Source organism: Camelina sativa, chromosome 2 (genome assembly GCF_030686135.1).
Source record: "Camelina sativa cultivar CO46 ecotype springtype chromosome 2, ASM3068613v1".
NCBI classification, from domain to species: Eukaryota; Viridiplantae; Streptophyta; class Magnoliopsida; order Brassicales; family Brassicaceae; genus Camelina; species Camelina sativa.
This window is the reverse complement of record NC_141881.1, coordinates 18,753,026-18,759,857: the sequence shown is the minus strand read 5'-3', so window position 1 is coordinate 18,759,857 and position 6,832 is coordinate 18,753,026. Positions and strand designations below refer to the sequence as shown.

The following is a 6,832-nucleotide window of genomic DNA, read 5'->3' as shown; positions in this document are numbered from 1 at the left end:
TTCTACGTCCTTTCTTCTTCTTCTTCCGCCATAGACTGCGACGACAACGATTTTCTATTTGCTTCGTCAACTTCAATTTTTTCTTCATTCATGGTGTAAGAATCCAACACCATTGTTTAGTGTGTGTCTCTCAGTTATGTGCCCGCAATGGTGGTGATGGTTTCGTCGATTCGTAAAGCGGCGGCGGTGATGGTTTCGTCGGTTCGTAAAGCGGCGGCGGTGATGATGTCGAAAAGAAAGGCAGAATTGAAAGAGATAAAATCAAAGACTACTGAGCAGTCACAAGAGATCTGAATCATGTATCGATATGTTCAGCTTTTTCAAGCTGATTCCAAATCTGTAGGTTAATCTTCTTTCTGTTTTTTTTTTTTTTGTTATTCATCCTTCTCGATTTCGTTTATTACATTTGATTTGGATCTCTAGTTTTTCTCAGGAAAACTTTTCATAAACTGGTAATTGATTTGAATCTGTGTTGGTCGCAATCTACATGTATTTGATATTTGGATTTGATTTTTTTTTTGTGTGGTGCAGACTTGGTATGTGATGAAGTATAGACATTGTGATGGCAAGTTGATCTCAAGGTTATTGATAACAAAGAGGTAATTAAATGTGTCTTCTTCTCTATGGTCAATGCTTGTTGGAGTTTATTTTATACTTCTCTCAATTAGGGAGATAAGAGTATGTAATTCAAAATTTGCTTCAGTTAGCTTCTGATTACAACTTAGTAGTAGTATTGCAGTAGCTGTAGATTACAATATGCTTGTTCCCATAATCATTGTATCTAATGCAAGACATGATGTGTTTGGCTCTTATTATTGTGGTAACATTGATAGTTCATGTGGTAATTAACTTTGTAGAGACACATATATGGTTAGAAAGAATTGGAGCTGCAGTAACACTCAGAATCAAAGACGGGCGGTGCTGATACAAGATTGAAGGCTTCAGTTGCCATAAACAAGGAATTGGTGCTTATTGAGATTGAAGTATTAACAGTTTGATTTTTTGTATTCACATGGTCTTTGTTTTAGCATTAGTATTTTGGATATTAAAGATAGTTTGTATTTCACCACAAAACTTGTTTTAAAACATATCCAGGAAGGTTTTGTATTAATTATCTCAATATTTGGTAGATAGCTATGTTTTCACCGGTAAACATATAAGAAGAATTTGAATATAACATTCAGGAAGGATTCTCGTATATTTATGAATGGTTTCTTGAGTTTAAGGAAGACCTTCATGAAACAAAAAAACATTAGGAAGGAGTCATTGACGTTTAGGAAGAACTCCTTGAAATTTAGGTAGTCTAATGAAAATTTAGGAAAGTCTCCTTAAAATTTAGGAAGAAATCATTGATGTCTAGTAAGATCTTCCTAAAACATCATGTTGGATATTTCTATTTGCTATTTTTATTCTAAAACACCTATTCATGCACAAAATCTAATCATTATACATCACTAATGGAGTATCTGTGATAAATTAAGTCAAAACACATACAAAGAGAATTAAAAACACATTTTAAGAAAGATTAGGAAGGATTCCTTAGCCTTTAGGAAGACATTCTTGAATTTAAGGAAGACCTTCCATGATGACGAACTCAAGCTTCCACTCAACTGCTCATTTTCTCATTTTCATCATCAACTCTCTGCTTTGTTCTTGAAATATTTGTCATTATGTATATCATCAATCACTTAACTTTAGAGCTGAAAACCTTATTCAACAATATGACCAGTCAATGAATTCATTTTTCATTTTAACATTACTCAAGAGATATCTTATATATCACCCCACATTTAAATTAGTTCTGCAACACTACCAGATTCATTAACCTTAAAACCCCAAGAAACACTACCAAGTCAAAACAATTCAAAAAATCATAGCAAGCTAAATACCTACCAATTCTTAACATGAGTAAAGCTTTTTCTCATTGTCTTGAGCAAACCAATTCTCAAAAATGTCCACATAACTAATCTGAGACACTCTTCTTTTGGTGTTGCTATCACTACTAGGAGTTGAGATTTCACCAGTCAAATTTATCCTCTTTCCTTCAGAAAAACTTCTGACATATCAACAGTTTCTGCATCATAACAGTGTCACATGTTTCTGTTAACACTTTATTTTAGCTGTCATTGAACTTCATGAAGGATTGTGTGAAATTCGGGAAGGATTTTATGCAATTCAGGAAGGTTTTTATGCAATTTAGGAAGACTTCCTTGAATCGGACCAACAATTTGATTCACCTAGATCAATACGAATACATCGATCTCTGTGAATTTAATATCTATCAATTCATGAACAATAGTCTAATTCCATTATCATTGAATCATCGAATCAGATTTGTTTTGCTTTTAATTTTGATAACATAATTTGGAGTGACAGATTTTGTCTCCGGTGAGATCTCAGTTTAATCATTCACAGTGGTGTCGACGTCCGAAGAACAACACGCTCTCTCCAAAAGAAAGCTACTATCTGATTCTGGTTACACGTCTGCCTCCGATGTCGCTTCTGGTAAAAGAGATAATGAGATGTGTTTAATTTCATTCATTACCTATAAAAATGGAGAAGACGATTGCTGGATGAATATGATGATTGGTGAAGATGCTGGAGATGACGATTGATGGAGGAAGACGATGATTGGTGGAGATGCTGGAGATGACGATTGATAGAGGAAGACGATGCCATGAGAAGATAGAGACGAAGAAGACGAAGAACATAAAGATATTTACTAATTAATTTTAGAGATATAATATAATAAAAATGCTACTTTTGGAAAATCTGAATGTTTGTGCTAGTTTTGGAACAACAACCTAAAAAGGTGCTAATTTAGGGTATTTTTCTATCAAAATTGAATTTTGATCCATATTTTGTTGAAAGTGGGATTCTATATGTTTAATGTTGTTATAATGTTTTTGTACTCGAATTAATTTGTTAAACCAAGACTTCTTGATCTGGCAAAATCATTTATGATCATGTGTCTTTTGTCGACAATTTCCTGAGAAACCGGTTTGGACGACCTAAGAAGTAGCTATTTAACAGAGAGAATTATAAGAATATGTAGACAAACAAAACCTTTAATGGAACAGGCAAGTTAACCCGGTTTTTTAAATTCAATCCGTCAATTTACTGAGAAACCGGTTTGGACGACCTTTAATGGAAAATCATTAATGATCTGGCTCTATGATATTATTTTTATAAAAACATTGTAGAACGAGTTAATTATTTTATCACTTTTATACGTTAAAACTGAACTTACAATTATTTAAACAAATAACTATATAAATTTTGATTTTAATATATAAATGTTTAAAATGTTAATAAGATATGTCAATTAAAGTATATAAACAAATTTATTAAATAATATTTATTAAGAATAAAATTATACTGTTCAACCATTTAAAAAAACATTAAACTTTACAATTTATGTTGTCTACTATGTAATTATTTAAAAGAAAACATTTATGGGATATAAAATTTCTAACGAGACTGGACTGGACGAGATTTAACATCCCATTAAAAATTATTTTAACATTTTCAACAAAAGCGGGCTTTGCTTGACTAATATGGATGGATTGCAAAAAAAAATTATATTTTCCAGGTGATAAAGATGATGATCATGTTTATTTTAACCTTTTTATACAGTTAAAATTAAACATAAGAAGGTTTATTATTTTAACCTTTTTATACAATTTTCGGTATGAGTAGCAGTATTTTAATATTATACAATTAAAATTTTACAGCATAAAAAGGTTTATTATTTGACTGAATATATGTTTTACCAGTGTATTTTTAAGTAATTAAATTTACTAATTAAGTATATATAACTAAAATTTGAGAAAAGGTCCATTCTATTTATGGTATTTAGACGATAAATAATATGTAAACTGAAACGGGTAATTCACATAATGAGAACCAATATATTGAACAATTTTAAAAAAAAATATAAGTAGATAAATTCAAATGTCAAGTTTTCACTAATTTTGATATGGATTGACTATGCAACATGTAACTAACTATTTTGGAACAGGCAATTTTAAAAATTTGGTATTTTTGAAAACAGTTATATAGTTTTTGAAAATTATAATTTTCTTGATAATTTCAACTAACTAAATAAAAAAATATTCAAAGAAGAACTCTGGTATCCCATTTTTATTTTTACCCCATCTCTTTTAGTAAACATTGTGTAACGAATAATAATTTTAAAAAGAACGAACATAAGACTAAAAAATATAATTGATACGGGACGAGACGGGACTAGACGAGACGGGATGAGATAAGACGAGAGGGGATGAGTTGGGATGTGAGGAGATTGGACAGGACATGACGTGTTTCTTGTTCCAAAGTAAATACATTTAGGTTTATTTTAAAAACAATCACATTAAAATAACACACCTTTGCTACAACACCTGGATTAATATAATTCTTAGTCAACACCTGAATATTTTATCCTGTGCTGTAGCACGGGTTACTACCTAGTATAAATTAATCGAATCATATTTTCATATTTTATACCATTTAAGTCATCTCTATCTCTATCAATATGGATATATTAATTACATGGTATGATGGAGAATCATATAAATTAATCGAATCATATTTTCATATTTTATACCTCTGAAGTTAGCAGTATAAAGATTTTGATCGATATAACTTTTGTAATGTGTAGATTATATACTTTATATATAACTGATGAGAGAGTAAATCAAATTTAGAAGATTACGATCGATATGACTATGAAATATCTTTATCATCTAGTAAAATAATTGAAATAAAATGTTATCAAATTTTGTAATTATTATGTTTTCTATTTTACAATTAAAAAAGAATATGGATAAATTTACATGGTATAATGGAGAATTATATATATGAATCGAATCTTTTCGACGACCCAATGCAAAAATTTGCGAGATAACCCTAAAACTCTAGAATGGAGAAAAAAATAAAATTGGTGGTTCATGAGGAAGCATTGGTGAACATTTTGGCTCGTTTATCATTGAGGAGCCTTGCGAGATTCATATTAGTGTGCAAAGAATGGAAATCGCTAATCAATTCTGGGTTTTTCCGAGAGTTCTACGAGTCACTCAACACGGCATCGTCCTCTTCCGTGTCATGGTCAATCATGAACAGAAGGAACCAAACACTGGCGTTAGAGATTGTAGGACACCATGGATGCAAGAGATGGGGACTTACGGATTCCCTAGGATCTTACATGCATCACAAATCCGACACACCAATGAGGAAAACTTGTATCTTGAGCTGCACGGATGGAATTGTATTGCTTTATACCGAAACCATCGAAGGTGCACCAATGTATCATGTAGGAAACCCCTTGTTGCAACAGTGGGTTCAAATCCCTTTTTCTCCACATCTCACGGTTTTTGATGTCGTGAGGTTACAGGAGAACATATTTTTCAGCGACACTGGACTGGTAACAAAGATGGAAAAGGGTATTGTCGTGGGTTACAAGGTAGTGTGGATATTGGTCTCATTTGTGGTATCTGCGAATCTAAGTTTTTTGATATATTCTTCCGAAACAGGAGAGTGGAAAACTGAAAATGTGCATTGTCTTCGTTCCATGCTATGGACTAAATTAAAGTATTCGGTTTCTTTGAACGGGATTCTTCATTGGCTTTCCTCTATTGGTAGCGACATAGACGCAAGTTATGTTGTATCATATGATTTCTATAATGGAGGTGATGTGTGTCATACTATACCTTTTCCTGATCTCTATGAATTATATCCACAAACTCGGCATTTCAAGACAACAATCACAACGTCTGTAGGATTTGTGGTGTATTGCAACGTTTTCTCGGATAATGGAGTCCCTACAATCAAGGTTTGGAGGCTGATCTCTACGGATGATCATCCTAACGCATGGCAACTCTCGTGGAAAGTCAACACCAATTTCGAGTTCGGTGCTGATTATTTTCCCGTGGTGATGCATCCTTTGAACTGTGAGATCCTATATCTGTGGAGTAGGAACAAGAACGCTCTGGTGTTGTTAAACTTGAGGACACACAAGTTTAGGCTTTATAAGGAGTCACCACCGGAGGAGAAGGTGAAAAATGCTGATGGTTGCATCATGAGATTTAATGGTTGCAAGGAGTATATGGACTCTATCTACTCAATTTATGTCAATGGCATTCTCGGTTGTGTTCACAATCTCTACTTTTCAGCGTACGTGCTCCCACGCTGGCTAAACCCGCTCCCTCAACGTTCTTCTTGATTATCTATGTTTCTTAGTTTTTTCTTCTTTTCAGTTTTTGAGTTTTTCTTTTATTTTATATGATACACAAGTTCGTATGTATTGACAGAAACCATGTTTATTAGGATTTACGTGGCTGGTTATCCAATTGATTTGTGTCTCAGTCTTGAAACATTTGATGGGGTGTGTTCTACCATAGTGGTTTGGCGTCTTAACTCTTAGTTAACAACTTTTTGGTAATTTTCACTATCTGGACTGAAGTTATAAAAAAATACAATTCCAATGACTGAGATGGATTAGCATGCTACCTGAACTTCTCTTTATCATGATTCATTAAGGAGATATTCAGTCGAAAATAAATCATCTCCACTGCTCTTGCAGATATATTTACTAAAACGTTAAAGACACTTGATGAGTGTCGAAGGATCCCGATTCTGCCCAAGTCAAATAATTCATAGTTTCGAGTGGTTTTGAGGAGATCAAGACCAGACCACAACACACAGAGAGAATGCTCAACCCTGAGAACCTGAAGAACATGCTACATTTTCTGAAGGTCAAAGCCTATTCTTTGACCACTCAATAAGAACCTTTCCCTTTTCAACAAATTTTAAATTTTCAATAAGTTGATTGATA

The 6,832-nt window shown here is 32.8% G+C and overlaps 1 pseudogene; it reads left to right on the top strand.

The window, feature by feature from the left end:
- Nucleotides 1–4,921: 4,921 nt before the first annotated feature.
- Nucleotides 4,922–6,220, top strand: LOC147948836 (putative F-box protein At3g23950 pseudogene; annotated as a pseudogene).
- Nucleotides 6,221–6,832: the final 612 nt, after the last annotated feature.